Here is a 14,777-nt window from a genome sequence, read left to right as displayed (position 1 = left end):
GGGCCCCCAAATCCTGCAGCCCAGTAGCAGCAAGAACAGACTCCGTCTGTGGTAGAATCAAGAGGAGTTTATCGTTCCTTCAGGGCACAGCCCAGCACAGACGGGATGTGGCTACAGGGGCCAGGGCCAGGATGCCTCAGACCCCAGGGTGGGGGCCCATCGCCCCATGCTTAGCCTCTTCTCTCCATGCTTCCCCGACAGCCACTGCCTCCCCCCCAGCCAGGTGCTGGTCTCCACCCTCCTCCCTTTGTCTCTCTCCCTGGGAGGCTGAGCCGGGGTGTCTGGGTTAATCCACATTTGGGAGAGTCACTGAGAATCTCACATCACGGTGCAGGGGGGCACTGGGTCACAGAGCAGGCAGCCCCTCCCCCACTGCACCCCCACTACATCACACGCCCGTGCAACAGTTCGACCGGGGAGAAACCCGTGGACACCCGCGGAACTTCCCGGATGGCAAACATGAGGTCCGGGAGTAGGGTATCCCAACCCTTCCCGGCCCGCCTTGCTACTTTCCGGCTCATGTCCCCGAGGGCGCGGCTGAACCGCTCGACAAGGCCGTCCGTCTGCGGGGCCCGGATGTGGAGCAGCGCACACAGGTCTTTCATGAACTTAGAAACAAAGGGAGTGCCCTGATGGGGTAGGATCTCCGTGAGTAGCCCCACCCTCGAAACGATCGCAACGAACTCCCTCGCTAGTGTCTTGGAAGGGTATTCCGCTGGAGCCGCCTCCGGCTAGCGGGTGGCGGAATCCAGGCCCACTGGTATGCTCCGGTGTCCCGGGCTGACTTCTCCAATGGGCCAGCTAGGTCCATAGCGATGTGCTTAAAGGGGACTTCAATAATAGGCAGGGGCACCAGTGGGGCTCTTAAGTGCAGCCGGGGCCCATGCAGCTGCCATTCGGGGCAGGAGGCACAGCACCGCCGGACTTCCACATACACCCTGGGCCAGGAGAACCTTTGGAAAATCCGCTCCAGGGTTTTCTCAGCTCCTAGGTGACCCCTGAACTAATGGCCACGGGCCAGGGCCAGCTCGCTCGCCGGTGTTTCTGGGGCACCCAGAGCTGTTCCACCACTGGTTCCTGGCTCCCTGGTTATATAATACGGTCTAGGGCCCTTGATCCTGCCTTCTACAGGGACCCCATTTATTTCAGCTGCCTCCTTACGAATGTTGTGATACAACAGCTCATTGGCCTGTCCACAATTTTCGAGTGAGGGCCCTACATGCCCGAGCTCTGGGGGACCTTCAGCCCCTTCCGTCCCAGGGGCCCCTGCTGCGCGAGGACCAGCCTTGGGCTCCTCTACTTCCTGCGGTGCTCCGCTATCGGTTGGCTCAGTTTCCCCACCAGCCAGGGCCTGCCTGAGGTTCTGGGTCAGGATTCGAGTGCTCAGTCCCTTGGCTGCCCTCCTTTCCCGCCTTGACTTCCAGGGTTTCCCAGGTCCTGGGAAAACTCGTGAAAGGTCGGGGTGGGCTCTCTACCCTCACCTCGGCTGTAGGGCGCAGGTCACTAAACCCAGGGAAGTCCTGCCCGCTCACACCTGGAGATGGGAGCCATCCCCGCTGCCACCCTTGCAACGCTCCTCTGCACGGGCGCCGGGGTAATCACTGACCTCCCCATGCACACAGGAGATCCCGTGCGCTTGGCACAGGACAGCTGGTCCTGTCCCATCAGCTGCCCTCGCTGTGGGTTGCTGAGGCAGGAGGAGCAGGGTGTGACGTAGTGGGGGGGCCTTGCTAGGGCTGTGGCGACCTCTGCTGTCTGGAGCAAGACCCAGCAGGGAAGGGGGAGTCATTATGCAAAGGTGGCTCCAAACTGGTCTGACCCCCCATGGGGAGAAACAAAGGGAGGTGGATGCTGCCCTGGCTGGGGGGCAGGGCTGGAGGAGAGGTGGTTAGTTCCTGTCTGGAAAGCAGGGGAGAAGGAGCTGGGGAGGGGGCTGGGACTCCCCCTTCTCAAGGGGGGCACTGAGGCCTCTTAGCCCCAGTTCCTGTAACCAGATTACATCTTGCTGTGCTGTATCCTGGAGGAGCAATAAACCACCCTCAATTCCACTGGCTGGGGGAGTCTGTTCGTGCCATTTCGGGGTGAAGGAGATGGGGGACCCCCAACGCGCCGTCACACAGGGGGAGGGGTTTCCTGTTGGTGGGTCGCTGGGGCAAGGCGGGGGTGGGGGGGTGGGAGGGTTCCTGAAGGGGGAGGACCCCAGGATGCGGGGCCCTGCGGCAGGGCAGTACCCAGAGGGCTGGATGCTGCAGGCTGGGAGGAACCTGACCGAGCAGTGGAGCCACCAAGAGGTACCAGGGGGTGAGACACTGGCTGGGGCGCTCCAGAGCGGTAGAGCTAGTCCCTGGGTGACCAGCGTGGGGGGCGGGAGGCAGGGATAGAAACTTGCCCACAGAGGGGCCGCTGCAGCCCAACATCCCTCAGGTGGGGGACTTACAGCCCCTCCTCCGCTCAGATTTTAGGGCCAGTCATGCCCCCCGATTGGGCTTTGTGCCACTTTGGGCACCACCCTCCTTCACAGACTGGGGGGACCACGGATCTTGTGGGACGTCCTGCGTAACACCTACCCCTGGGCTTACTTCCTGGTGGGGGCAGAGCGGCTCTCGCCCAGTGGATTTCAGCCTGCACGATGCCGCAGCCCCCCTGGGGGGACCAGAGATCTTCCTGGGGCAGAGCAGCTCCCCTGGGCATCTGCCTAGTTTGACAGCTAGACTAAGCTTTCCTCCGTCAATGGCTAGTTCCTGCGTCTCCCTGTAGCCCTGCACTGCGACGTCAGGGCACCGTTTAGAGTCCAGAGCGGGATCCCGTCTAGCGCACGGGGTCTCGGGTTTGTAACAAGGCGTTTTTAAGGGGGGGTCGCCCGTCCAGTCAGCCTCCTGAGAGCCGCCTGTCTGCAGCAGCGTGGCCTGTAAACGGGGAGTGACGGAGAATCCAGCGCAGAGCTTGGGATCTGTTACCGGTGCTCAGTCGCCCCCACGCCCCACTAGCAACGAGCTCCCTACTTCCGGCCTGAACTGGCCGTTTCTGCTTCAGCCGTGGGCGTCAGACCTTTGCCTGCTCGATCGCAAGCCCCCTTTGCCCGCTCTTTGCTCCGCTACAGAGCGTCGCTGGGAACCCTGTCATTTCGGGTGCGTGAGCGGCCAGTAATCGCAGGCCCCAGGTCTGGACGCGGGATCCCAGCAGTGGCTGCACCAGCGCAAAGGCCGAGTTTCCCCAACTCAGCTGGGCCCGTCGGGGCTGCTCTGCCTGGCCCAGGTATCCCGCGGCTGGGCGCCTTGGCTCCTGGACCGAGCGGGCGGTGCTGGCCTGGGGTGCCACCTGCTGGAGGATGCCAGGTTTGTGCCACGGCTGCTGGCTCCTGTCTCCTGCACCCGGCTGGCTGCAGACCCCACTGGCCAGGCTGTCCCCCAGGCTTTTCGCATGTGGCCTCCATTGCCCCAGGCGGTGCGGGAGCCTCTCACTGCTCGGGCACGGCAGAGATCTGGGGTGCTCTGCCCCTTGGCCCACCCCCACCTCCACCAGCTGCGGCCAGTGAACGCCGATCACTAGGAGCCACCAGGGACACATGGGGCTGAGCGCAGGGGGTGAGGGGGTCACACTGCAAACACAAGGCCCCTGGGGCTAATGAGGCATCATGGGAGAGGGCAGGCCGGTGGCAGGAGTGGGGGTGGTGGTGATGGGAGCAGGGGGCCAGGAGGGGGGCAGGCCGGTGGTGGGAATGGGGGTGGTGGTGATGGGAGCAGGGGGCCAGGAGGGGGGCAGGCCAGTGGTGGGAATGGGGGGGGGTGGTGATGGGAGCAGGGGGCCAGGAGGGGGGCAGGCCGGTGGCAGGAGTGAGGTGGGGGGAGTGGTGATGGGAGCAGGGGGTGGTGGGAATGGGGGGGGTGATGGGACCAGGGGGTGGTGGGAATGGGGGGGGTGATGGGAGCAGGGGGTGGTGGGAATGGGGGGGGTGGTGGGAGCAGGGGGCCAGGAGGGGGGCAGGCCGGTGGTGGGAATGGGGGGGGGTGGTGATGGGAGCAGGGGGCCAGGAGGGGGGCAGGCCGGTGGCAGGAGTGGGGTGGGGGGAGTGGTGATGGGAGCAGGGGGTGGTGGGAATGGGGGGGGTGATGGGAGCAGGGGGTGGTGGGAATGGGGGGGGTGGTGGGAGCAGGGGGCCAGGAGGGGGGCAGGCCGGTGGTGGGAATGGGGGGTGGTGGTGATGGGAGCAGGGGGCCAGGAGGGGGGCAGGCCGGTGGCAGGAGTGAGGTGGGGGGAGTGGTGATGGGAGCAGGGGGTGGTGGGAATGGGGGGGGTGGTGGGAGCAGGGGGCCAGGAGGGGGCAGGCCGGTGGCAGGAGTGGGGTGGGGGGAGTGGTGATGGGAGCAGGGGGTGGTGGGAATGGGGGGGGTGGTGATGGGAGCAGAGGGCCAGGAGGGGGGCAGGCTGGTGGTGGGAATGGGGGGGGTGATGGGAGCAGGGGGTGGTGGGAATGGGGGGGGTGGTGGGAGCAGGGGGCCAGGAGGGGGCAGGCCGGTGGCAGGAGTGGGGTGGGGAGATGGTGATGGGAGCAGGGGGTGGTGGGAATGGGGGGGGTGGTGATGGGAGCAGGGGGCCAGGAGGGGGCAGGCCGGTGGCAGGAGTGGGGTGGGGGGAGTGGTGATGGGAGCAGGGGGTGGTGGGAATGGGGGGGGTGGTGGGAGCAGGGGGCCAGGAGGGGGGCAGGCTGGTGGTGGGAATGGGGGGGGGTGGTGATGGGAGCAGGGGGCCAGGAGGGGGGCAGGTCGGTGGTGGGAATGGGGGGGGTGGTGGGAGCAGGGGGCCAGGAGGGGGGCAGGCCGGTGGTGGGAACGGGGGGGGGCATCAGGACTTTGGGTTCTAGGCAGGCTCTGCTGGTGATTCACTGGGTGGCCCTGGGTGAGACGCCTGGTCCAGCTCTGCCTTGACTTGTCATTCGGTGGCGGGTCTGGCCCCCGTCCCCGGGCTCTCAGCAGCAGGTGGGCCAGGGCGGCTCTCGGCAGGGGGCTCAGCAATGGGCAGGCTGGTGAAATATTAACCCCACCTCCCCGGCGCTGAACAATGGGCACCTGTTCCCAGCCGGGAGCCTGCCGCGGGGCCCCCCCGGCTCTGCATGGGAGCTCGCCCTTCCCAGGTGCACCGGGCAGGGGTCCTTGGGGTGTCTCCAGAGCCCCTCCCCCAGGGAGATGTCAGAACAGGTCTGCCCTTGGGACAGGTCCCCTCTGGCATCTCCCAGAGACCTGAGCACCTCTCCCAGCCGGACACCCCACGGCCCGGGTCTCTCCCCTGGGGGCAGGGGCATGGTGCGCCCCGAGTGCCCTGGGTCTGTCCTTGGGGCGCCCGTCATAGCGCCTGGCTCCTCCCCAGAGTAAAGCCAAGGGAAGAGACAGCCTCTGTGCTAGGGAGGCTGCTTGTGGGGGTACCTTGACCCACGGCCCGGAGGGCGGGCCACGGGCCCCGTGAGCGGAGGGTGACAGTCGAGCCTCTGCGCAGGGCGGGGAAGTGATGACGCAGGAATGGGTGGGAGGTGGGAGCATGGGGGGGCGAGGGGAAATATAAACCTCTGGAGGGGGCTCTGGCAGAGGAGAGCACAGAGGGACTCAGCCAGGCCACCAGCACCTGTCGCACAGTGTCCCTGCGCCTCCGCACTGCGCCTCGAGCACCGCACTGCGTCTCTGCACTGCGTCTCTGCACTGCGCCTCTAGCACCGCACTGCACCTCCGCACTGCGTCTCTGCACTGCGCCTCTAGCACCGCACTGCACCTCCGCACTGAGTCTCTGCACTGCGCCTCTAGCACCGCACTGCACCTCCGCACTGCGTCTCTGCACTGCGCCTCTAGCACCGCATTGCACCTCCGCACTGCGTCTCTGCACTGCGCCTCTAGCACCGCACCGCGTCTCGGCACCGCGTCTCTGCACTGCACCGCGTCTCGGCACCGCACCCTGCTGGATCAGGGTAAGCACGTGGGGCCAGACTTGGGGCATGGGGGGATTCAGTGGGAAGGTGAATGGGTCCTGCCCCCTCCTCCCTCAGCGTCGGTGCCCTCTGCCTAGGGCAGGAAGCACGTCCACCGCGGTACCAGAGAGCGCCCACGGTCCTGGAGTGTGCCCTGGGATTCCCGGGGCCGGGCAGTGGCTAGGGAGTCCCCCATGGCCTCTCAGTCCCAAGGTGGGAAGAGCAGAGGACAGCAGGGCTGGGGCAGCAGGGCCGGGGCCTCGCTTGGCAGAGTGGCCGGGGGCTGGTGCCTTCGGGTACAAAAGGTGACGCCCCCCCCCCCAAAGCAGACGGAGCAGGCAGGTGGGGGTGGGGAGGCTCTGGAGCTGGGCAGTAGATAAGTGTATGGTGCTGGGTGTCTGGCCAGGTCCGTGTGACTGGGTGAGCGTGTCTGTGTGAGTGAACATGCGTGTTTAAGCATGTCGGCATGCGTGTGTCCACATGCTGGAGCATGTGTGTGTAAGTGTGTCTGCACATCCCGGCATATGAGCAAGAGGGGAGGCAGATCTGTGATTGGGCGTGCACCTGTCCGAGTGTGTACAGAGAACTACGTGTCTGCCTGTGACTGCAGGTGTTCATGTGTGTACCTTCGATTGCTTGTGTGCACATACACCGACAGCTGTGCGCCTGTGTGCACATGCAATTGTGAGCACCAGGCGAGTGCGTGCGTGTGTGTGTGTGTGTGTGTGTCTACAGTTGTGAGCACAGGGCACACTCATGAATGTTTGTGCAAGCCCTTGTGAGTACAGGGCAAGTGTGTGCAATTCTCACACCAGCCATCACCATCTTGGGCTCCCCTCTCCTGGGGGGCTGGCTGTATGTCCTCCAGCCCCACTGCCTCCCCCTGCACAGATGGAGGGACACCGACACCCCTTGAGCAGCTGGCCCCAGAGCTCCCTCCTCGCTCACTCCTCGCTCACTCCGTGGCTCCCCCACTTCCTCCCCCCTCTCACACTTGGCACAGCGCCAGCTCACCCCTCTCGCTCCCTGCCTTGGCCGGTCACCACGCCGGTGTCCTCCACCGGGCAGTGTCCCTGGCCCCATGCTGCTCCGGGGGCTGCCGCCGTCTCACCAGCACCCGCCCTCCCTCCTCTCCCCTAGATGGTGGCCCCCCGCAGGCGCTGGACTTCCCTCTTCGCCCTCACCTGCTGCCTGGCCCTGCTCCAGGGGCAGCTGCTGGGCGCCGCCCCCCTGCACCCCAAGTACCCCGGGGACGACGCGCCCATGGAGGACTTGGTCCAGTTCTACCAGGAGCTGCAGCAGTATCTCAACATGGTCACACGGCCCAGGTGAGTGGCTTTGCTGAGCCGGGGCAGGGCCCGAGGCGGCCCCATCCGTGCGCTGGGCAGGGTCTGGCTGCTCAGCCCAGTGACAGGCTGCCTGTTTCTCCCCCCCCCCCACAGATATGGCAAGAGAGCCAGCAGCCGCACGCTCTGCGGAGACCCCTCCGACCCCTAGCCCCGCCAGGTAACATCTGTCCTGGGAAGGGTCCCCGGAACGGGGCGGGGTGGGGGGGACGGGGTCCTGTTACCCCCAGCTCACTGGCAGGCCAGGGGTGAATGCCAGGGAGTCAGTCGGGGGCACCCTTCTCCCAGCCCCATGCCACAGTGGGGGCCAGCAGAAGCAGCATTCGGGGGTGTGGGCAAGTCGTAGGAGCCTCTGCCCTCTGAGCTGCTGCAGCCCAGGCCCCAGCGGGCACTGTGTTCCTGCAGGCGCTGGCTTCGCGGAGGGGTGGCAGAAAAGCAGCCCCTAATCAGTGAGCCTGTGTTTGGAGCAGTGGGGCTGGGCTCCGAGCCAGCTGGTCACGTTCTGCTCCCTGCGAAATGTCTGGGGGTCACATTGGTCTTTGCCTCCTGCTCTGACCGGTCGCGTGGCAGGAGCTGTTGAGCGGTGGCTATCTTCCACCCCAGAGGCAGGCGCAGTTCAGCCGGGGGCGGGGACAGAGGGAAGGGCAGGAGGGGCTCATGCGGCTCAGTGATTTGCTGGAGGATGAGGTGTCCGGCGGGTACCGAAGTGACTCACGAGAGGGTGTCTCTGGCAGGCTTTGCGGGACGTCCTGGGCTTTTGCTCTGTCTCCCTGCCCCGCTCGGAGTCCAGGCTGTGCGCACCAGATGCCTGCAGGAGAAGGGGCGGCGGGCGGCAGAGGTGGGGGCAGTGGAGGGGCTGGGGGTTCAGCGCGCAGCACAGCAGGTTTGGGGTGCAGTGGGTGACAGCGTGGTGAGGGCGGAGGGCTGGGAATCACAGGACATCTGGGTTCTCCTGCCCAGCTGTGGAAGGGGGGCGTGGGGCAGACGCCTGGCTTGCCTCAGACCTCTCTAATGGAGCCAAGCCGGGATCCAGGTCTGGGCAGGGTATTGTCCGTAGGTGGAAGAGGGGAGGAGGTGGCAGGACTCCTGGGCTGTCTCCTAGCCTGGCGGGGGGGGGCGGTCGAATGGTTAGAGAGGGGAGGGGGTGGCAGGACTCCTGGGCTGTCTCCTAGCCTGGTGGGGGGGGGCGTCGAATGGTTAGAGAGGGGAGGGGATGGCAGGACTCCTGGGCTGTCTCCTAGCCTGGTGGGGGGGGGGGGGGGTCGAATGGTTAGAGAGGGGAGGGGGTGGCAGGACTCCTGGGCTGTCTCCTAGCCTGGGGGGGGGGGGTCAAATGGTTAGAGAGGGGAGGGGGTGGCAGGACTCCTGGGCTGTCTCCTAGCCTGGTGGGGGGGGGGGGTCGAATGGTTAGAGAGGGGAGGGGGTGGCAGGACTCCTGGGCTGTCTCCTAGCCTGGGGGGGGCGGTCTAATGGTTAGAGAGGGGAGGGGGTGGCAGGACTCCTGGGCTGTCTCCTAGCCTGGTGGGGGGGGGGGGTCGAATGGTTAGAGAGGGGAGGGGGTGGCAGGACTCCTGGGCTGTCTCCTAGCCTGGGGGGGGCGGTCTAATGGTTAGAGAGGGGAGGGGGGTGGCAGGACTCCTGGGCTGTCTCCCAGCCTGGTGGGGGGGGTCGAATGGTTAGAGAGGGGAGGGGGTGGCAGGACTCCTGGGCTGTCTCCTAGCCTGGTGGGGGGGGGGGGGTCGAATGGTTAGAGAGGGGAGGGGGTGGCAGGACTCCTGGGCTGTCTCCTAGCCTGGTGGGGGGGGGGGTCGAATGGTTAGAGAGGGGAGGGGGTGGCAGGACTCCTGGGCTGTCTCCTAGCCTGGCGGGGGGGGGGGGCGGTCTAATGGTTAGAGAGGGGAGAGGGTGGCAGGACTCCTGGGCTGTCTCCTAGCCTGGGGGGGGGGGGGGGGGGTCGAATGGTTAGAGAGGGGAGGGGGTGGCAGGACTCCTGGGTTCTAGTCCCAGCCATACCTCTAGGCTGCTGTGCGACCTTGGCTGAGTCGTTGCCTTCTCGGGGCCTCAGTTTCCCCTTCCCAGTGGGGACAGAGACTCTGTTGAGGCTCCAGGGTGGGGGGGGGTGCACAGCCGTTGGCAAAGCGCCCAGGGAAAGGCGCTGCCCAAAGACCCAGCGTTGTGCCCAGCGGCACGTCGAGTAACAGGGCCGGGGGGGCCTTGGCAGGCAACCTTCCCATGCCCAGCAGGGGGCACTGGCTGACCATGTCTGGGGGGGGCTGGGGCCCTGCGGGGGGAGGTGAAAGGGCCCGAGCCTTGGTCCAAAGCCGCTCGCAGCCGGACGGGGCCAGGAGGAGCCTTTCCCTGGGGGAATGAGGAAGCTATAGGGACCCCGGGCTAAGGGAGGGTGAAATCGCAGGGGGATGGAGCAGCCCCTGCAGCCCGGAGGCACCAGGAGCCGGGACGCTCCCCTGGGCCCTTCCCCCGCCACCTGGCAGCTCCGGGTCATCGTCCCATTGACACCAGCTGGCACAAGCTGGTCCTGCCTGGGTCGCGTCTGCGGCAGGGAATGGCAGCTCCCGGCCTTGCCCCAGGCACCTGCCCCTCTCTGCCTGAGCCAGGCTCCTGCCCTCCCCCCCATACACCCGCCCTCCCTCTATCCCAGGAGGGGGGAACCCAAGGCCCAAGGGCTGGGGGCTAGCCCCGCCAGAGGCAGTGGGGGAAGGAAGGAGCCTGCCAGGCTGCTGGTGAGCTCAGAGCTCCGACCAGGGGCGGGGAGCAGGACGCGTCCTGCTGGGGGGCGACAGGGAGGAGCAGTTGGGGGGGGGCGCAAAGCAGGGAGAGGACAGCAAGAGGGGAAGTGAAACTTAGGGTACGCTGGACCAATCGGCTGCCTGCAAAGAGCGCGGGGCTCTGCAAAGACGTTTACACGCGCAGAGTGGGGTCCTCCCGCCCCGCTGAGTGGGGTCCTCCCGCCCCGCTAAGTGGGGTCCTCCCGCCCAGAAAAGTGGGGTCTTCCCACCTTGCAGAGTGTGGTCCTCCCGCCCCGCTGAGTGGGGTCCTCCCGCCCAGAAAAGTGGGGTCTTCCCACCTTGCAGAGTGGGGTTCTCCCGCCCCGCTGAGTGGGGTCCTCCCGCCTTGCAGAGTGGGGTCCTCCCACCCTGCAGAGTGGGGTCCTCCCGCCCCGCTGAGTGGGGTCCTCCCGCCCAGAAAAGTGGGGTCCTCCCGCCTTGCAGAGTGGGGTTCTCCCACCCCGCTGAGTGGGGTCCTCCCGCCCAGAAAAGTGGGGTCCTCCCGCCTTGCAGAGTGGGGCCTTCCAGCCCCGCAGAATGGGGTCCTCCTGCCCCGCAGAGTGGGGTCCTCCCGCCTTGCAGAGTGGGGTCCTCCTGCCCCGCAGAGTGGGGTCCCCCCGCCTTGCAGAGTGGGGTCCTCCCGCCTTGCAGAGTGGGGCCTTCCAGCCCCGCAGAATGGGGTCCTCCTGCCCCGCAGAGTGGGGTCCTCCCGCCTTGCAGAGTGGGGTCCCCCCGCCCCGCAGAATGGGGTCCCCCCACCCCGCAGAATGGGGTCCCCCCACCTTGCAGAGTGGGGTCCTCCCGCCTTGCAGAGTGGGGTCCTCCTGCCCCGCAGAGTGGGGTCCCCCCGCCTTGCAGAGTGGGGTCCTCCCGCCTTGCAGAGTGGGGCCTTCCAGCCCCGCAGAATGGGGTCCTCCTGCCCCGCAGAGTGGGGTCCTCCCACCCCGCAGAATGGGGTCCTCCCACCTTGCAGAGTGGGGTCCTCCTGCCCCGCAGAGTGGGGTCCTCCTGCCCCGCAGAATGGGGTCCTCCCGCCTTGCAGAGTGGGGTCCTCCTGCCCCGCAGAGTGGGGTCCTCCCGCCTTGCAGAGTGGGGCCTTCCAGCCCTGCAGAGTGGGGTCTTCCTGCCCCGCAGAATGGGGTCCTCCTGTCCCGCAGAGTGGGGTCCTCCTGCCTTGCAGAGTGGGGTCCTCCCGCCCCGCAGAATGGGGTCCTCCCGCCCTGCAGAGTGGGGTCCTCCTGCCCCGCAGAGTGGGGTCCTCCAGCCCCGCAGAGTGGGGTCTTCCCGCCCCGCAGAGTGGGGTCCTCCTGTCCCGCAGAGTGGGGTCCTCCTGCCCCGCAGAGTGGGGTCCTCCAGCCCCGCAGAGTGGGGTCTTCCCGCCCCGCAGAATGGGGTCCTCCCGCCCTGCAGAGTGGGGTCCTCCTGCCTTGCAGAGTGGGGTCCTCCCGCCCCGCAGAGTCAGGAGACGCTTTGGCTCTGCAGGGTCCTCGCTACAGCTTGGCCTGTCTGTGCTGCTCTGGGGATCCTGGACAGGAGGGGGCTGGGCTGGGGGAATCGAGGGGGAGAGGAGGAGCAGGAGGGGGGCGATGCTGGGAGGGGGGTTGGAGTGCAGGGGAAGTATCGTACCTGGGTTAGACCAGGGGAATGCGGGGGCTCTTGGCTGGAGAGCTCTGGGGCTGTGAGTGAACAGAGGTGGCTCTTTACCCTGCACAACGGAAGCTGCTGCTTTTCCCTCAGGTTCAGCCCAAAGAGAGGAACCTGGCCTGGGTTGTGGGCAGCAGGCTTGGAGGACAGGACAGGTGTTAGGGATGGGGGAGCCAGGGGGTGTGGATGTGGGGTCACAACACCCCAAGGCTTGGAGAACAGGACAGATGTGAGGGATGGGGAGGCCAGGGGGTGTGGATGTGGGGTCACAGCATCCCGGGGCTTGGAGGACAGGACAGATGTGAGGGATTGGGGGGGATCAGGGGGTGTGGATGTGGGGTCACAACACCCCAAGGCTTGGAGGACAGGACAGATGTGAGGGTTGGGGGGGAGCCAGGGGGTGTGGATGTGGGGTCACAGCATCCCGGGGCTTGGAGGACAGGACAGATGTGAGGAATGGGAGGGGACCAGGGGGTGTGGATGTGGGGTCACAACACCCCAAGGCTTGGAGGACAGGACAGATGTGAGGGATGCGGGGGACCGGGGGTGTGGATGTGGGGCCACAGCATCCCGGGGCTTGGAGGACAGGACAGATGTGAGGGATGGGGGGGACGACCAGGGGGTGTGGATGTGGGGTCACAGCATCCCGGGGCTTGGAGGACAGGACAGATGTGAGGGATGGGGGGGACGACCAGGGGGTGTGGATGTGGGGTCACAACACCCCAAGGCTTGGAGGACAGGACAGATGTGAGGGATGGGGGGGACCAGGGGGTGTGGATGTGGGGTCACAGCATCCCGGGGCTTGGAGGACAGGACAGATGTGAGGGTTGGGGGGGACCAGAGGGTGTGGATGTGGGGTCACAGCATCCCGGGGCTTGGAGGACAGATGTGAGGGATGGGGGGGGCCAGGGGGTGTGGATGTGGGGTCACAACACCCCAAGGCTTGGAGGACAGGACAGATGTGAGGGATGGGGACCAGGGGGTGTGGATGTGGGGTCACAGCATCCCGGGGCTTGGAGGACAGGTCATGTGAGGGATGGGGGGCAGGGAGTGTGGATGTGGGGTCACAGCATCCCGGGGCTTGGAGGACAGGTCATGTGAGGGATGGGGGGCAGGGAGTGTGGATATGGGGGGGTCACAGCACCCCAAGGCCCTGACACCCAACTGCTCTCTGGGGTCCTGAGTCTTTTTGGTTATTTCAGGGCACAAGTGTGAGCGGAGGCTACCTTGGGGCAACCAGGAAAAGGAGTGAAAAATCCATCCCTGATGCTGATCTCTCTGTGATTCTCCTCTGTCCACCCTTCCCGTGCCCCCGGGGGCTGCCTGCTTCTAAGGCAATCAATGCTGCAAGCGACCGCCTCTCCCTGGCCCTCGCTCCTGGGTAGATCAATGTGACTAATGATCGGAACAATAAATCTGGGTGCAAGTCACAGTCCGTTTCCTGCTCTTTGATGTAGGGGTGGAGCGCAGACACCCATGCATGGTGGGGGGACCAGCATGGGTGAGTGGTGTTGTGGCTGAGACCCCCGGTGGCTGGGCTGTGCGTGTGTTTGTGTATTCACAGCAGGGGATCGGGGGCTGATCACCAGGGGTGGGGGTTGCTGTTTACCCCAGTGGTGGGAATGGGGCGACTGGCTGGGGGCGAGAGAGGTATCGCTGAGGACCAGGGCAGCTGGATGAGATGAATGGGTTGGCAGGTGAGCCGGGGGCCGTAGGGAAATATGGGACCTGAGATAAGGAATCCCCCAGCTCAGTGCTTGGAAGGTCTAGCCCCCCTGCACGAGTACGGGGGGGGGGGGCGGAGAATCCCCCTTGGAAGTCCTTCCCCTTGCCCTTGTTTGGAACCACAGCCCCACCCCCCCTGGCACCCACTGAGCATCCTTGCTGCTGAATAGGGTCCTGGCAGCTCCCCTCCTAGCACCCAGTGCAGGGCGTGGAACAGGGTGGGGTCCCTTTGGCCTCCCCCCATGCTGGTCCAGGGGCCTACAGCCCTCATGGAGATCTCAAAGCACCTTGCAGGTGGGAATGTTCCCTGCTAATGGGGGGGGGGGGGAGAACGGAGGGGAACCCACCCACCTTCCCCCATTCTCCTGTCCCTCAATGGACCCTCTGCTCCCCCAAGCCCCATTTAGCTCCAATTCCATCCCCTTCAATCTGCCTCCACCCGATCCCACCGCCCGGGCTCTGGCCTCGGCTTCCTCCCGTAGAAAACCATCCTCAGGCTCTTTCAACTGATCTTTTGGGAACAAGCCCCCCGCCCCCTGAACCAAGCTTCTTCCCCCTCCCCGTTTGCTGGAGACCGCGGATCCAGGTCCCTCCAAGGTGTCACAGGGAGGAGGGAGACAACGTGTCCTGCTGGCCTCTGAGGGCAGGACAAGCAGCGAGGGGCTTGGCTGCAGCCAGGGAGGGTCAGGCTGGACTTCAGGAAAAACTCCCGCCTGTCCGGGGGTGAAACACGGGGATACGCTGCGGGGGCGGAGTCTCCATCCCGGGGATACGGAAGACACGGCCAGGGATGGGCCAGAGGTGCAGGGCCCGGACGTGAGCCCCCAAGCTCCACTCCAGTCGCGCGCGCTGGGAGGGCCCAGACCGGCGCCGAGGGGAGGGGGCAGGGCCGGTCATTCCCACGCTGGTGGCACAGCCCGGGCCGCCCCCGCGCAAACCCGGGTGTAAGCGGAGGCCCAGGGGGCTGCCTGCGCCGCGGGTGGGGCCCAGCCAGCCCCTCCCCAGGGGCGTTGCTGCTTTAAGAGCCCCGGAGGCAGCGCGGGGCTTGGCCAGCGAGCGCAGCCGGAACAGCGCGACCCGCCGCGCACCGAGAGCGCAGGGGGCTTGCGCCAAGCGCGGGCAGGTAAGAGCCCCTCCCCCCGCCGGCCGGCCGCCCGCAGCAGTAACGCGCCGCTTGCGCCTCCGTCTGCGCAGCCCCGCAGCTGGATCGACCCCCCCCAGCTGCGGGGAGCCCCTTGGACTGCTCAGTTTGGAACCTGCCGCCTCCCTCCGGCCGCCCGGGCTGCGCCCCTTCCCCGCCCCGGTCCGCTGCCCCGGGCTTCC

The 14,777-nt window shown here is 66.5% G+C and overlaps 1 protein-coding gene across 1 annotated transcript in view; it reads left to right on the top strand.

Moving 5' to 3' along the window:
- Positions 1-14,265: 14,265 nt before the first annotated feature.
- Positions 14,266-14,777, top strand: part of MPP2 (MAGUK p55 scaffold protein 2) — a 46,893-nt gene continuing 46,381 nt past the window's right edge. The window contains exon 1 of the mRNA XM_075918405.1: positions 14,266-14,577. The gene's annotated coding sequence lies outside the window, so the exon portion shown is untranslated. The remainder of the gene's footprint in view (positions 14,578-14,777) is intronic.

Source organism: Pelodiscus sinensis, unplaced genomic scaffold, assembly GCF_049634645.1.
Source record: "Pelodiscus sinensis isolate JC-2024 unplaced genomic scaffold, ASM4963464v1 ctg70, whole genome shotgun sequence".
In the NCBI taxonomy this organism is placed as follows: domain Eukaryota; kingdom Metazoa; phylum Chordata; order Testudines; family Trionychidae; genus Pelodiscus; species Pelodiscus sinensis.
Note: the sequence above shows the minus strand (reverse complement) of the source record. Positions and strands in the feature narration are given on the sequence as shown.